Consider the following 17156-nt stretch of genomic DNA (forward strand, 5'->3'; position numbering starts at 1 on the left):
ACATTGAATACAGACATCATTGCATGAATCATGAAGCCACCCAGGAAAGCTCCAAAAGCTGCCTGATTGCAGGTGATGCTGCAGGAGTTGTTTAGTGCTCAGGTGCAATGGGGGACTGGGAATTGAGATGCTTGTCAGTACAGATTGCCTTGCAGAGATGGTGGACGGGGCCAGAAGGCAGTATCAGATCCAAGAGGGACACGGATGAAGGGGGTTTGGACAGGCAAGGCTTGTTATTGACTCAGGCTGGAGAGTGGGAGGTATTGAGACACCTGCTTGTACCACAGACACTGAAACCAACTTGATTCTCCACCAGCTTCTGAGTGCACACAGGCTACCTGTACAACTAGGTTCTTTAAAGTTAAACTAGAAGACCTACAGTGATTGAACAGCACACATCCAGAGAGTGCTCCAGAGAGCAGGACTCTTCACAGGAGTGAATCTCTCTGAACCTCCACTGAGCTGCACCACGGGATCTGCAAATCTGCCCGTGCTGAGGAGAAACACAAAATAATCACAGCTTTTATCTGGCTCGCAGGGACCCACTCTGCCCATCCAGCAGCCTGAGAGCAAAAAAAGCCATCTCTTGATGGGATAATGATCCCTGTCCCTCACTCCTGGATGCCAGACAAGTCTGTTAGGCTGGCAGCTGTCTGGTGACTTGGAGAATTTATTTTTACAGTAGCTCGGTGATGGGAACCTCAGGAAAAAAAAAAACATCCCTTGGCAGAGAAAAGACCCTAATGAACCATTTGTCTAAGCTGCTCCCAAATCCTCTTGCTGGATTTGTGTGCACTCATGTGAGGATGAGCATTAGCAGGAGGTGCTGGGGGTTACTGGAGGAAAGATTAGCGCGGCAGAGCGGCGAGCGGAGCGCTGAGCCCGGCTCTGTGCGTCACCGCGCCCAGCCTGACCCAGCAGGGCTCCTCAGCTGCTGCTCAGCTCCAGGGCTGCTCTGCATCCCCAGGGCACGGGAAAGAGTCACAACAGAGCCACAAATCCCCCCTGACGTCTCTTTCAGAGCTTGTGAGGCAAACAGAGCACACGGGCTTGTAGCTCTCAGGTTTCTGTGGTTGAGATGATCCCGAGGTATTAGAGAGTCTTTTCTTTCCAGCTCCATGACCAAAGAAGAAGTCGAGATTTGTCAGTTCTGCTTTTCAAGGTTGTTTATTTTCTCTTATCTATTACATTCTTTCTCTAACCTGCTGAGGTCTGTCCAGCAGGTTGGGTTGAGGCACATTGCCTGCCCTTGGGGTGGTGTTAACTTTTTATACAACAAACTATGTGCACGTTATTGACAATAACTTCCCAATACCTATCACCTATGTTAGACAGTCTGTCTCTACCCCAAACCAATCCAGAAGTGCCACCATCACAGCAGAAGATGGAGGACAAGAAGAAGAAGGACAGGACACGCCCAGATTCCTCTACCTTGCCTCTTGAACTCCCAATCTAAAACCCAAAACTTCTACTTTTTCACCCTGTGGCAAATTCACTATCATTCTACTCAAACCCTTGTAGCTTGTAAATCTTCACACAAAGTTGGTAATTGTTTCCATGGGCTAAAATCAAAGGCACAGGTGTTTTTGACTCCGTGCCAGGGTCTCTGAGCCCCCTGCCAGGGTCTCGAATCACCCAGGGCAGCCAGAGGAATGTCCTGGGTCCTGACATGTAGCCACATTTCTCTTCACAGAGAAAAGCAAGGCACAATTCTTCCCAAGAATATTTCTGGGTTTCACATTCTTTGAACCTCAGAGAAGGGAAGGATAATTCTTATCTCATTTTCTGTGCCTGTGTTTGTGCAAAAGTAGAATGCAATAAGGAGATTGTTTACCCAGAGTGATGGTGTTTTGTTTCCTTGGCCTGTCAGGGCCAGGTGTGTGTGTCGGGACTGTTGGGTGACAGTCACAAGATTCTGTGCAGTTGAGTGCTTGGCAGATTCAGTTTAGATGTAATGTAATATAGTGTAATATAATATAGAATAATATAGTATAATAAAGTAATTAATTAGCCTTCTGGTAAGATGGAGTCAGACGCATCATTTCTCTCTCCTTCATTGGGGGTGAAAATATCCACTGTACAGGCCAGACAGGAGCACGCTCCAGGGGAGGAGACACAGACTAAGGGACAATCAAACTGGAGATCATCACATTTCCCAGACTTTAACCCACAGCACAGTGCTGTGCTCAGGCACAGCAGATGGGATCATTGGTGCTGCTGACGCTACACCAATGGCCATGGCTCTGCTGTGTATAATTGAGGTTAAATGATAAAGATTGTCACAGCATCTGCAGTCTGAAACAACCCCTCTTTTCACTTTCTTTTTTTTTTTTTTTTTTCCCTTCCCAGATGTTGTATGCATTTTGCCAAAAGGTCATAGATGGGGGACCAAATATAGTGAGGGAAAACAAGCAAACAGAAAAATCCCTGCTGCAGCTGCTGAGTAAAAGATATAAAAGAATTTGTATGTTAGTTCTGGGAAAAGTGGTGCAGTGGAGGGGAGTTGCAGCTGTGGGTGCAATAACAGAGGAAAATTCGGAACAATCATTTTTAAATGCAAGGTCCCAAATCGAAACTCTCAGCAGGCAAACATAAAAGTATTTGAATAACATTTCTCCCTCCCTAGGCTGACACAGTGACCTGTAGATCACAGAAGGGCTTTTCAGGGACCCAAAGAAGGTGCTCTCAGTTATAAAGGTTTAAATAATGCACTTTATGATCAGCTGTGGATGGAAGAGAATGGTTCTGGAGCCTTCTCACAGCTTTCAGGCAGATAAGCAAATGAAACTGCAGTCGATTGCCCAAGGCTTGGTGTTCTTTCTCCACCTAGAGCACAACAGGAGGAATGGTCCGCAGCCACACAGAGAGATGTGAGAGGTAACTCTCCTTCAGTGATAGCCACTGTTTTGCCACTGATTGAGTGTGCTCAACCTTCCTTTCTACCTCCAAAGCCTTGTCCCGGTCTCACTCTGACTCTGTAGTTTTATATTCACCAGGAAATCTGTGTATTTCTGTGCTGTGGAGTGATTAAAACCTGTCAGTACTGTTCAGCCTTCCTCGGGGAATGTGCTGATTTACAGACCTGTTCCAGGGTTCCTAAAAGAGTTGGTGCTTCTAAAGAGCTTTTAATTCCAGTTAAAAGCATGCCGCCATTCTCTGAAGGGTATGAAGATTTCACTGCTGTTGTGTCCCTGTTGTGCCCACCCTCTTCCTGTCCCAGCCTGTGTTGGAAGCTGGCTCCTGCCCCAGGAGCACAGGAGGGATAAGAGATGGAGGGCAGACTTTAAATCATCCCTAGGGATGATTTAAATCATGACATTAAATAATGACATTAAATCATCCCTATGTCCCCAACAAAACATGGTCCTGGGGGCTCCATCAGCTCTGCTCCTCTCGAGGGTGGGCACTGCTTCCCAGGTGGAAGGAGACATTCCTCACCTGCAAGGAGACATTCACACTTTGGTGCTGACTACCCTGGAAAGGGGAAAAGGGGATCCAGGCATGACCACACTGGCTGTGGTACTGGCCCTACTCAAAATGGGTGTAAAGAAAGCATCCACAGAGGGCAAAGGGACTTTTCCTACGGGAATAGTATTCCTGAGAGTCTCACAACTCACTCTGACACACAGCACCCTTCCTCCTGCTCTTCCAACCCACAGCACTAAACCTAGCCAGTCCCTGGGCATTCTGTTTCTCCTCTCATGCACCACCTTTTTCTGGAATTTGGGGGGGTTCATTTTTTACTGAAGACAAGAGTTTCAAGAGGCTGCAACTGTGAATGAGCCAGTCCTTCAGCCACTGTGCACTGCTGCAGCTGTGACACTTTGTTTGCAAGCCCTGATCCAGGGGGGTGGATTATCTTGACCTTCAAGATCCACTTGGGTTGAAGAAATAAAAAATCAGCCAAGAGAATACCTGCTGTGATCAATAAATCATCAAAAAATATTGGCATGTATCTTTAAGAAATTGAGGACAACCTTCCCAAAAACTGCCTCTGTCCCTCTGGAATTCCCAGAACCTGAGAATTCCAGGCCATGTGAGTAGAAGTGCAGCCCTTGTAAGGACACCTGATAAATGTCTTCACACTGAGAGGAATGACAGATTTTATCTTTACAAACAAGCTGTGGGTCTGCTGGTAGATAAAACCAGCACTAAGAGATAAAAGAAACAATGGGAAGGGTTCCACTGATTGATGAATGGAAGAAGAGGTTTGCTTTTGCAAATAAACTTTAGGTTTGCTGATAAATGAAATTAGACATTGAAAGATGAAAGAAACAATAGGGAAGACCCTAAATTCCATAAGAATTAAAAATTAAAAAGGAGGGTTATACATTAGAGGGAAATCTCTGGTATCAGGCATTCTGGGCAGTCTGTACCTCTCCAGTACCTCAGCCAATGGGGAAAGAGAGAAGGGAAATGCAGCTGGGAAATTGGGATAAAAAGGAGGCTGCGTCCTCCAAAAATCTGAGAGATCCCAGGGGAATGCCCCATGGCCTCTCCCTTTATTAGAATAAAGTTACAGGACTCCTCTGTCTCCTTTTTGGACATAAACCTCTGGTGTTTGTGGGTTAATTTTCTTGACAGCACCAAGCAGAAGGGACATTGCCCTTCTCCAGTGAATGTTATTCCAAGGGTTTGGATGTGGCTGCTCCATGGCTTACAGTGGCTGGCAAGGGCTTTTTATCCCCAGAAACTGTAGTGCTGGCAATTTTTCCAGTGTGTTCACAGCATATCAGATGCAATGTGCAGCCTTCAGTTGAGATCACAATATGCTCTACATCCATTTAACATCTATTCCCAGAGGTTGCCACGCTGCAGAGTTGGCTTTTCCTTTACAAAGCACTCAGGCAAAATATGCTCCAGGGTCTGCAAATCTGCCCCGCTCTGGAAGGGGTTCTGAGGGGTCCTTGTTACCATTCCCAGGCACTGCAAAAGGCTTTTCCAAACCTCTGAAAAGCACCAACACCCAAACTGCCAAGAAGACCTGAATTAATCAGGAATCTCATCCATCCCAGCGACTTGCTCTGTTAGCTGTCTGTTATTCCCTACACAAGGGACAAACAGTAGATGCCTTATTCTCACCTTTAAATCACATCTGATTTTCAAAGTGTTCATCTCCCAGCCCATTTTGGTCCATAAACAATAAGATTTTCCCAAGCAGCCCCCAGGAAATGGGCCGTATTCTTCTAATACCTGGTGCAGATAGGCAAGAGGCAGGGAAATCACGTTATTAACCAAACAAAAGGAGGTGCAAAGGAAAGAGTTGAGGTTTCCCAGGTGCTGCTGCCTTGTTTCACACCTCTTTAGCTTGTCTCCCAGAGCAGCACCCTTTGGAGGTAAGCACTGGCTTTAATTTGCCCATGCAGGATGACTTCTCAGCCTGAGCTCATTCCCTAAACCTTTCCAACTGCAATGGGAAGTTTGGCTCCGGAGCAAAGCCTTGTTACAGGACTCTCAGCCTAAAAGCCATTGTAGAGAATCCAGAGCTGAAAGGTACAGGCTGAGCCCTCCTCAGGCTGCTGCATCCACGGCCAGGGAGCCTCCTGTCCTCCCACATGTGGCATGCTGTGACCTTTGCACCAAGTGCTCAGCTAGCCCAAAATTGGCACACACACCTCCCAGCTGGATCTGTGCTGCAATGGCACTCTGTGCTCCACTGGCCTCAGGGATAGACCAGGGATGGGGAATCACCAGGAAAAATGAACAGAGCAGCAAGTTTTTCCTTCCTGACCTTTAGCTGGATGTAGGAGTGCTCAGGACCAGACACACACTATCTACCTGTGAAAAACACCAATCACTTGTTTTGAAATTTTTAAAAAGTTTAATGATGATAAAATGGTTATAAAAATAGCAATATAATTACAGTAATAATAATTTGGACAATTTGGATTAGGACAATATGAGACAACAGAAACAAAGAGTTACAGACAGTCCAGGTACCTCTTTCTGGGCAAAATAAGCCCAAAAAAGGACACCCAGCCCAAAAAAGGACACCCGTTCACAGAGGATTAACCCTTAAAAGCAACAGCCTGTTGCATATTCATACACCTCATACATGATGCATAAATTCCATTCAAACACAGGATTCTGTCTGGGCAGTGTCAGCTTCTTCCTCTTAATCCTGACGGCATCTTCAGGGCTGAGTGAGGCATGAAGAAGTTAATTTCTTCTGATTAAGGGGCAATAAATTGTTTTTCTCTAAAAGATTTAGGTGTCCTGTGGCTGCTATCTGGTGTGAGTACCTCATTACTTTCTTAAAAAAATATCCCACATACATAGTTCCTATTTTAACTACAAAAGTTACATTTTAACTGCAAAACTACATTTACCATACTATTAAAATGTTAATACAGCACTACTAATCAATACAACAAAGTACATATAGCAAATATCTGCCTAGAGCCATATAATATGCACTTTTCACATACCACATGAAAACAGAGTGAGGAATAACAGCCTGTAGGATTTGACCTTGTTAATCCAGCTATTTAGTAGAATGTGTAATTAGACAGCAGCTGTAGGTGAGCCTGCACTGATACACCTGCTCAATACCCAGGCACTGCTATCAGGACATTTTTTGTAGCCAAGATTTTAGGACTACTTCTGGTCTAGAAACACAGCAAGATTCCCATGACATTCCAGTGAAGACAACTGCTTAGGAAAGCAGTTTATGTGGGGGGAATAAAACAAGCAGGCTGTTTTGTAGGCATTGGCAGAGTGATTAAAGTGCCATGGATCTTGCCTTAGGGTGCTCACTGCAGCTCCCATTTGTTGAGAGAGACAAAGGGCACAGAGCCTGTGTGGAAAAGGGTTGGGATGGGCATGAGCTGCTGCTCTACCACTGCAGATGTGGAAGTGGTTTAATGACTGCCACAGAGGTACATCCAGAATCCCTCTTCACCTTGTGGAGGTGATTCCCACATTCACAGAATTGCAGAATGGTTTGGGTTGGAAAAGACCTTCAAGATCATCTTGTTCCAAGTCCCTGCTGTAGGCAGAGATACCTTCCACTAGAGCAGTTTGCTCAAAGCCCCATCCAGCCTGAACACCTGGCCTTGAACACTTCCAAGAATGGGGCAGCCACAGCTTCTCTGGGCAACCTGTGCCAGGACCTCACCATCCTCACAAGGAATTTCTTCCCAATATCTAATCTAAATCTCTCCTCTTTTAGTTTAAAATCAATCCTCCTTGTCCTATCACTGTCTGCTCTTATACAAAATCAGACTCCCTCCTTTTTCTGAACTCATTTTAAATACTGAAAGCCCACAAGAAGGTCTACCCAGAACTTTCTCCAGGTTGAACAACTCCAGCTCTCTCAGGCTGAATCTGCAGCAAAGGTGCTCCTGTCCCTGCATCATCTTTGTGGCCTCCTGTGGACCTGCTCCAATGGGACTTTCTTTTGCTGAGGACCCCAAATTTAGATCCAGCACTGCAGGGGGGGTCTCGTGAGGGAAGAGTAGAGTGGGAGAATCACCTCCCTTGCCTGCTGGACACCCCCCTTGTTTTGCAGCCCAGGACATGGGGGGGTTTCAGTTCCAGTGCACGTGGTTGGCTCATGTCCAGCAGCATCTCCAAGTCCTTCTCTGTGGGAGCCCAGGAAATCCCTCTAGCTGTCCTGGGGGGCTCAAGACCCTGCCCAGGGGACTCAGAGGCCTTGGCACAGAGCCCAAGACCCCTGTGCCTTTGATTTAGCCCTTGGAAAAAACAATTACCAACCTTTATATGAAGGATTACAAGCCACGAAAGTTTAAGTAGAATGATAGTGAATTTATCACGGGGTGAAAAATAGTTTTTTGGGATTTTTAGAATGGGGGTTCAGGGGGCAAGATGGAGGGATCTGGGTGTGTCCAGTCTTTCTCCATCTTCTTCCTGGCCTCCATCTTCTGGGTGATGTTGGCACTTTTGGATTGGTTTAGAGTAGAAGCTCACTGTCTAACATAGGCGATAGGTATTGGAAAGTAATTGTAAATATTGTACACATAGTTTTTAGTACAAAGACATAACACTGCCCCGGGGGCAGGCAGAGTGCCTCTGACTGTCCTGCTGAGTGGACCTCAGCTGGGCAGGAGAAAGAATTTTATAGATAAAGGACAATAAACAACCTTGAGACCGAGAAATGAAGAGCCCTGACTCCTTCTTCAAGCGCCAGGCTGGGAAAAGAAACTTTTTAACTTATCTCAGGGTCACCGTGACCAGCCAGAGACCCCGACAGTTCTCCAGGGCTGCTCTCAGTAAATTCTTCTTCCAGTCTCTGCTCGTGTCTGGGATTGCCCTGCCCCAGGTGCAGCACCTTGCACTTGGCCTTGTGGAACCTCATAAGGTTCTTGTGCTTTCACTTCCCAAGCTTGCTCAGGTCCCTCTGCATCGTCCCATCCTTCCATAGTGTCACCTGCCCCTCTCAGCTTCCCATCTCCTGCAAACGGGCTGAGGGTGAGCTGGATCCACTGTCTGTGTCATTGGGGAAGCCATGCAAGAGCCCTGGGGCCAAGGCAGAGCCCTGAGGGACACCACCCATCCCAGCCTGCAGCTGGACATGGAGCCACTGCCCACAACTCCCTGGCTCTGTCCAGTCAAGATTCACTTCAGGCTGGTGAACAACTGCTTACACACCACAGATACCATTTCCTTCAAAGAACTTTAACACTGGGCTTTCCAAAACTGTAGTTAATGCACGCACTTCTTGCAACAACTGATTAATTTTTTTTTTAATAAAGTCTAATATTTGGTGGCAGGTGAAAGTGCAGCCAGCCACTTTCAGCCTCTGGTTAACAACCTCTTCCCTAGAGGTGTGTCAGGCCCATGGAGAGATCCCAAGCAGAGGCAAGGAATCAGGTGGCTCCTGGGAGCCCCTTGCTGCAGGCTCCCTCCAGTCTAACTCCATCTTCAGCACTTTCATCTCTTGTTTTGGTAAGGACAGCAATGAAATAAAATTCAGGCCCTTTTTGGGGTAGATGAGACCTGGGAAATTCACTGGGACCTGTGAGATCAGCTCACTGAGATTGCAGCAGCACGGTTCTAAATTCTCCTGAGTGATCCTGGCCTCCCTTTGGAATTTCTCTGGGATCAGCCTGGAAGGTGTCTGCAGTGTGAGAGCTGAGGGGAGCTGAGGTGAGGGACTCAGGTCCCTTGGCAGCTGCCAGCCCAGAGCCAGCAGCTGCCTGGGCTCCTGCACAGGGTCCGTGGGGAGGTTTTGGCCATTCAGCACAAACAGAGACAAAATGGGCCAGAGAACTGAAATCAGCAGTGCACACCTGAGCCCAGGGGCTGCAGGAAAGCTGCTCCAGGTGCAGTGGGAAAAAACCTTGCAGCAGCATCCATGAATGCACAGGGAGACTGTTTAATTTGGGTGAAATGGCTGAGTAGCCTCATGCCAGCTGTGCCTTCAGCTGCCTTCCAGCACAGTTCAGGTTCCTTCTTTGTGACACTTCCAGCTCTCTCATACCAACAAAGTTAACAGGAACCAGTGCTCTTGCTTGTGGTTGTTTCAAACAGATTTTAATCTTGTGGGGAAACTGCTGTCTAGTATTGCTCCAGCATTCACTATTGCTCTGCTCTGAAATCTCACCCCACAAGTGGGCTCCTGGGAAGCTCCCTTGGTCTTTTGCTAATCCAGAGTAGAGCAGATCCTTCCCAGACCCAGGTGGTGCAACACCCAAAGGACATTTCAACAGCCATGCAGTGCTGTGTGGGTTTCCTGTAACAGATTCACACCTCAAGTGTTACTTCCTGAGCTGGTGTTCCTTCAGCTAGAGCTGCTTCACAGTGCTAAAACCAGTGCTGTAAACACTATTGATCTGGGGCCCTGCTCTGCAAAAACACAGTTCTGCTGGGTGTTGTGAACATTTACTTCTTGCTAAGCTCCTGGGAAATGCTTTAAGAGCACATAGCTTAGCAACAACGCTGACCTTTTTTTCTCTTTTTTTTTTTCTTTTTTTTTTTCCTGAACCTCATTGCTTCCTTAGTTAGGTGGCAGCAAAGTCTGTTGTTGCAGTGACTGCCCTGAAATTAGGAGCTAAAACAATGGGAAGAATTCACACGAGGCACCACAGCTCGGGAGCTGCGTCAGAGGCAGCAGCTTTGATGCCTGTGCTTTCACAGGGCTGACTAAAAGATCTGCATCAGCCATCCTGCAAGGCATAATTGGAAACATTATTTTCACAGGATTAGAGCTCCTTGCTCTGAAAATTAGCAGCTTGACTTCGGGTAAAATTTTCCAAGGCACCTGTGAGGAGCAGAGAGCAGAGCCTGGCTTCAGCTCAGGTCATCAGCAGCTTACCTGGCTCTGAGGGGTGATGCTGGCAGGGGAGAAATGAGAGTTTGGGCTCAGGCTTCACCTCAGGCTGCCCCTCTGAACCTGTTTGCTGGCAGGTTTCCACTGCCATCACTTTTCCAGGTGTAACTCCTCACCTGTGGTAACCAAGGCCACAAACACAGCCCCACGTGCAGCTTTGCCTGTTGTCCATCTGTGTGCTCATGTCAGGGACAGTCTGAGCAGGAGTGACCCCCACCTCCTGCTCATGTTGGGAATGATTTGTGTGAAGGCAGGATGAGCACAGCAGAGCAGGGACACCTGGGCAGTGCAGCTGTGCAGGGCAGAGGGAGCTGAACAAAACCCCAAGGCAAAACTGCATTCTCCTTGCCCAGCTCTGGCTGCCTGGGGAAGCAGGAGGGGTTCCAAGCAGTCTCCATGGAGCTTGCTGCCTTCCAGAGGGGCTGCTGGAAGCCAGGAGAGCAGAGCTCACACACCACAGCCTTTCTTAGGCACTCCACACAAAGCCAGGGGATCCTGTTTTCACCCTGCGAGCTCCTGAGGGGATTCCCATCCCCTCTTGGGGCCTGGCTGTAACCATCCTGCTTTTCTCTCTGCACCAGGAGATGTCACCTCACAACTGACTCAACCACAGGACAGTCTCAAGCTGTGCCAAGGGAAATACAGGTTGGATATTAGGAAAAAGTTTTTTATGGAAAGGGTGAGAAAGTTCTGGAATGGCTGCCCAGGGAGGTGGTGGAGTCCCCATCCCTGGGTGTGTTTAACAAAGCCTGGATGTGGCACTGGGTGCCAGGGTTTAGTTGGGCTGTTGGGGCTGGGTTGGACTCGATGGTCTTGGAGGTTTCTTCCAACCCAGTGATTGTGTGAATTCTGTGAACTCAGGCTGGTCTGGTAACGCTTTCCTAAGGGCTGTCATGCCAGCAGCTTTTCCCAGGTTATCCCTCCCTCCTGCCCCTAAATGAATCCCACACCTGGGTCCCCTCACAAGCATCTTCTGTTCCCCCAGGACCCCCACAGCCCCAAGAGGACACAGCAGGCCCCCTGGCACCACCCAGCACCTCTGTACTGCGGTGAATGCAGGCAGCACAACCCTTGCTTCACATGCCAGCAAGAGACATGGAGGCATAAAATTCCTTGTGGGATCTACATTATCATACATCAGCAGGGGATCCTGCTGCTCAGAGGGTTCCTGGTGGGGACAGGGCAGCAGCAGCTGCACTGGGGAGGGTCCACGCTGCAGAAACCATCCTGCTGAAGCAAATCTCCTGTTCCTGGAGCACAGGGTCACTCACAGCCCTGCTCTGGGCTCTGCTGTCCCCTCGGTGCCCATCCCATGAGACCCATGCGCTCATCAGGGTTCTGGTGGTGTCAAGAAAATTAATCCACATACACCAGAGGTTTATGTCCAAAAAGGAGACAGAGAAGTCCTGTAACTTTATTGGAATAAAGGGAGAGGCCATGGGGCATTCCCCCGGGGTCTTTTGGATTTTTGGAGGATGCAGCCTCCTTTTTATCCCAATTTCCCAGCTGCATTTCCCTTCTCTCTTTCCCCATTGGCTGAGGTACTGGAGAGGTACAGACTGCCCAGAATGCCTGATACCAGAGATTGCCCTCTAATGTATAACCCCCTCCCCTTTTTATTTTTAATTCTTATGGAATTTAGGGCTTTTTCTTCCCCATCGTTTCTTTCATCTCTCAATGTCTAATTTCGTTTACCAGCAAACCTAAAGTTTATTTGTAAAAGCAAATATCTTTTTCCATTCATCAATCAGTGGAATCCTCCCCACTGTTTTTTTTTATCTCCCAGTGCTACTTTTATCTACCAGCAGACCCACAGCCTGTTTGTAAAGACAAATCCACTATTCCTCTCAGAGGGGATGATGCCCGGCTCAGCTCCTGCCAAGCCCTGGCAGCGCTGCGGGCTCTGAGCCCTCCCAGCCGGTGCCAGCGGAGGGAGCCCCAGCAAAGGCAATGGGAAGCTTCTGCATCCCCCTGGAACTGCGCCTTCCCCCGAGCATCCCCCTGCATCCCCGTGGAACTGCACCTTCCCCTCGAGCATCCCCCTGCATCCCCCCCTGGAACTGCACCTTCCCCCCGAGCATCCCCCTGCATCCCCCCCTGGAACTGCACCTTCCCCCGAGCATCCCCCTGCATCCCCTGGAACTGCACCTTCCCCCCGAGCATCCCCCTGCATCCTCCTGGAACTGCACCTTCCCCCCGAGCATCCCCCTGCATCCCCCCCTGGAACTGCACCTTCCCCCCGAGCATACCCCTACATCCCCCTGGAACTGCACCTTCCCCTCGAGCATCCCCCTGCATCCCCTGGAACTGCACCTTCCCCCCGAGCATCCCCCTGCATCCCCCCCTGGAACTGCACCTTCCCCCCGAGCATCCCCCTGCATCCTCCTGGAACTGCGCCTTCCCCCCGAGCATCCCCCGCGCCGCCGGAGCGATTATTCCATGTGCAAGTCACGGAAAGCAGCACCTCTGCCGCCAGGAGGGGTCCAGCATACACCTCAGGCTGCTTCTTGGCTAAAGCACAGGCAGAAAAGCTTTAGAGCCTCCATGGAGTGTGTGAGCCAGAGCCTCTTCACCTGCACTGCCTCCCCTCGCCTGGCCAGGACAGCTCCCAGTGGATTTGGGGGAGGATTTTTTTGATTTTTCGTCCGAGCCGGGCAAGCAGCAGTGAGCCTGCTGTGGGTATATGGTGCCTTGCCTTTCTGCAGCTTTCTGTTACAACTGGGCTCTGTGAGAAAGAGTTACTCGCTTTTATCGTTTAGGAAGGTTTATTAAACCTTATCAAAAATACAACAGAAGGCTGAATAGAGAAAAGGTTACAGCATCGGGAGCAGAGGATTTTCCCCAGCATGTGCTCACCCACACAATGGAAGTTTTGCCTTTTAACCCTTTACCCCCTCCCAAAATTCTGTCCATTGACTCCTTCTTCACTGTCCAGTGGTGGAGTTTACTTCCTCAAATCCTGACTGGAGTTCAGATGTCACCATAGTGACAAGCCAGCCCTCCCAAATATCCCAACCCTGGCTGTCCCTTGATAACAACACAAGGGGGTACAACATAACTATAAAACTATAAACTTTTCTTAACCTATACACATGATATTTGGCTGTTAATTGTGAGAGTCAATCATTGCATTACTCATCTATCACAGCTCTTTCCCTAAACAAAGAATTTTCTGTAAATATATTTCAGGATAAGCCTGGCACGATCCCTTTTTTTTGTGAGTGTGGAGCTATGAGCAGAGTTCAACTGCAGACAGCAAAGGGAATGTGCAGGAGGTTTTTGCCCCTCCTACAACAACTTTCTCTGATACTTCTGCTCTGGTTCTCTGGCAGAAACACCTGCTATTTTTAGATTTAATATTTGCTGATAAAAAAGCTCCACTGTGAGGGTACAATCCCATGACAGGCTTGAGCTGAACAACTTGGCTGCTACAGAAAGGGAGAAGCCTTCTTTCTTCCTTTCTTTCTTCCTTCCTTCCTCTCTTTTTTTTCTCTTTCTTTTTCTCCTTCTACCCCATCCTTCATGATTTCCCTCTCTCCTCCTGCAGTGTGCTCCCATCTCTGCAGTGCAGCTTCATTTCCCCATCCTGACTGCAAGATGAAATGATCCAGCTGTTTGACTTGGCCATTTGAGCCAGTTCAAGGCATTCACAATGTGGTCAGGCAGGTGTGGGAGATGGAACAAAATAAGCTTGGGAGGGGTGGAGGGAACCCTGCCCCTTGATCCTGGGCTGAGCCCATGTGAGCCAAGGTCCTGCTGTACCAGGAAATCACAACCAAATGAAGACAGCCTGAAAACAAAAAAAATTATGGAATGGGCACAGCAGATCTGCAAGATGCTTTCCTGTGTGTAGAGGGCTGACTGCTGGCCAAATGCCAGAGCACTCAGGAAAAGAAAATCATCCACTCTGACCCTTTTTCCTTTTCACCAAAAAACCAAGCTATCTCAAACTGCCACACTGGGCAAAGAGCTTGTATGGATAAGTCATTGGAGGAGAAATGTAATAAGAGATTTCCACCAAATTCTCTCCTTTCACTGCCTTGGTGTCCTCTTGGTCCTCAAAGTACCAGAGGGCAGCAAACAAGCAATACCTGGAGAATTCTTCAAAGAGTACTCAGAAAGGTCAGAAGACATCAGCTGCCCCCACAAAATGCTTCACCCAAACTGCCCAGGACAGCCCAGAGAGGAATTTCCCTCAAAGGAGCAGCTGGGTTTGCTTATGAGATGGACTTTGCTTATTTTCCAGTGAATCCTTTTGGAGTGTGGAAGTGGATCAGGGACAGCCCTGGGCAGCACTTCAGAAGGCTGGGAGAGGAGGTGTGAGACAGGAGAGCCAGGATTACACTCACACTGAAATCAGAAGAAAAGAGATTTTTCTTCTTTTCTTGGTGAATAGGGATGCCATCCCCTGTGGCCACAGCACAGTGATGCTGCCCAATTGCTCACATTTGGGGAAAGCACAGGGAAGAGCTCAGAGAGAGGCCAAGGGATGGGGTTCACCTTGAAAAAACACCCACATGGTTTTAGAGCTCTCCTGCCAGGCTGGAATTGCTACAGGCTCTAGTAACACCTTCTCTTCTGGGCCAGGCTAGCACATATCCTGAACAAAACCTGGAATTCCTGCCTAGTAAGGGGGGCATGGGAGGGAACAGGGACCAACAAGTGATTTGCACCCAGATAAGGAAAGTGTTAACAATGGGGTATAAAAAAAAAATAATTAAAAAATCAAGAAGTGGTTCTGGAGGAGTCAGAGGTGAAGCTCCAGCTGTGGGCACCAGATGTTACTTGTGCACTGAGTCATGAAGGAGGCCACAAACACACCAGTGCTCCCCAGTGAGTGCAGAATATTCCTCTTTCTGTCCCCTCACCCTCACAGCCAGCTCAGAGGTCCTGCTGCCTCGTGTGTGAGCAAGGAGACTGCATGTGCAGCCTAGTGAACCCTCCAGCTGAGCCAATGAGGCTATCCTTAAATTCTTATCCTCATTCTGCTGATCTCCTGCCCACCTTGACATTAGGAAAATCACCTGCTCTCTCTGTCTCTGTAAAGGGGGGAAGATGGCATTTTTTTCTAGCTTGTAAGGGGAGAGAGCTTTTTACAAACAGCAACTGCCTAATGATGGCCTTGACCCCAGACTGCACAGCAGCTTGCTGGATGAAAGTTCTAATCACATCAAATATTGTGTTCAACTTAAAAGCCCTGCAACTTTATTAATTTTGCTGGCTTAAAATTGTAAAGCTCTCCCTAACAGAAAATAAATCAGATAATAAATCAGCATTGTTCCTGATCAGGGGCTGGATCTCAAAGCCTCTCCAAGGAAAAGCTTCCCTAAGACACACAAATCCCTCAGCCATGCTCTGCAGTGTCTGCACTGCTGCCTCTCCAAGGCTCTGACTCAGCATCTCTCTCCTCTCCCCTGCCACTCATCCAAGCCCAGGGACTGTTCCTAGTGCCAGGCTGCTCCAGTGCACCTCAGCCACAGCATCAGAGCAGTGTCCTCACAGCACTGACAGGGCCAGGGCTCCCTGGGGGCCTCAGTCAGGCTCTGTCCCCCTGTGCTTGCTGCTACAGAATGGGAGAAGCCCCTTCCCTTCCCTTCCCTTCCCTTCCCTTCCCTTCCCTTCCCTTCCCTTCCCTTCCCTTCCCTTCCCTTCCCTTCCCTTCCCTTCCCTTCCCTTCCCTTCCCTTCCCTTCCCTTCCCTTCCCTTCCCTTCCCTTCCCTTCCCTTCCCTTCCCTTCCCTTCCCTTCCCCTTTCTCCTTTAATTTCCCCTTTCCTTTCCTTGAAACTTCCTTGAAATTTCCTTCCCTTGAAATTTCCTTTCCTTTCTCCTCCTTTATCCCTCCTTTCCTTACCACAGCAGTTCTGCCCCAAGAGATGGAACAAAGCCACAGCCTGTCCTCCCCCAGACCCATGGGGAAGGTACAGCTGCAAAGACCTCACCCTTCTCTCTGCTGGGCTGTGCAGCCTCTCCTGGGGTTGCTAAAATTGAGGATATTACCAAAGACCTGCTTATAGAACCATGGTGATTAGTGAAGTATAGGCATGCAAGGAGATTAGATGGGGTTACCAGCTACAGCTCTGTTCTAATGTACACGGGCTGCCTTCTCAGATGATTTTTTTGACATTACATCTTAAATTGGTTCTCTTTCCTCACAGCTGTGCCTTGTTCCAAGAGGTGTCAAGCAGAGCACAGGCAAAACTGTTCAAAGGGCTTGCTGTGGGTCAGTAATTATCCCTGCATATGCATTGTTAGCAAAATCCCTTTAACCTGAGAAACCAAGTCCTGTGCACTGGCCTGGAACTCCAGGTACCTCTTTAGCACATAGTTCTGGGCACTGGGAACAAGAAAGTGCTATTTTCCACTGAATGCTTTAAGTACTTCATGTACTGACCCCCCTGGATGAGTTTCTGTGTTTCCTTCAATCTTTTTTCTGTATCCAAGCACTGCTTTCTATTGCTTCACAATTTCTTTTTCTGCCTTTCCTCTTCTCTTAAAACCAGCTGCTTCCCTCCTCATTTTTCCTCTCAGCCCTTTTATCTCCAAACCAGACCTGGGTGTCACCATTTTGTCCTGGGTTGATGACAGTGGGCCTTAAGGAGGCAGAGCAAAACAGAGGAGGGGTTGTGGCAGCATTTAACCCAACAGACCTGAGCAATTTGGGACAGGGAGTAACCCACAGTATATCACTAACCTGAGATTTGCAGATAGGTATAAAAAAAAGAAACATGGAAAAAGACTGGCTGCTGTTACCATGCCAGGCAGAGAGCCCTTCCCCTGACTCACATCAGCACACGACCCAGTGTGTTTCAAATATTGAAAACATGATTCCCCAGGAAAAATGTATTTTGACATATTTCAGCTGAA

The sequence above is a fragment of the Haemorhous mexicanus genome, chromosome 2 (genome assembly GCF_027477595.1).
Source record: "Haemorhous mexicanus isolate bHaeMex1 chromosome 2, bHaeMex1.pri, whole genome shotgun sequence".
Classification (NCBI taxonomy): domain Eukaryota; kingdom Metazoa; phylum Chordata; class Aves; order Passeriformes; family Fringillidae; genus Haemorhous; species Haemorhous mexicanus.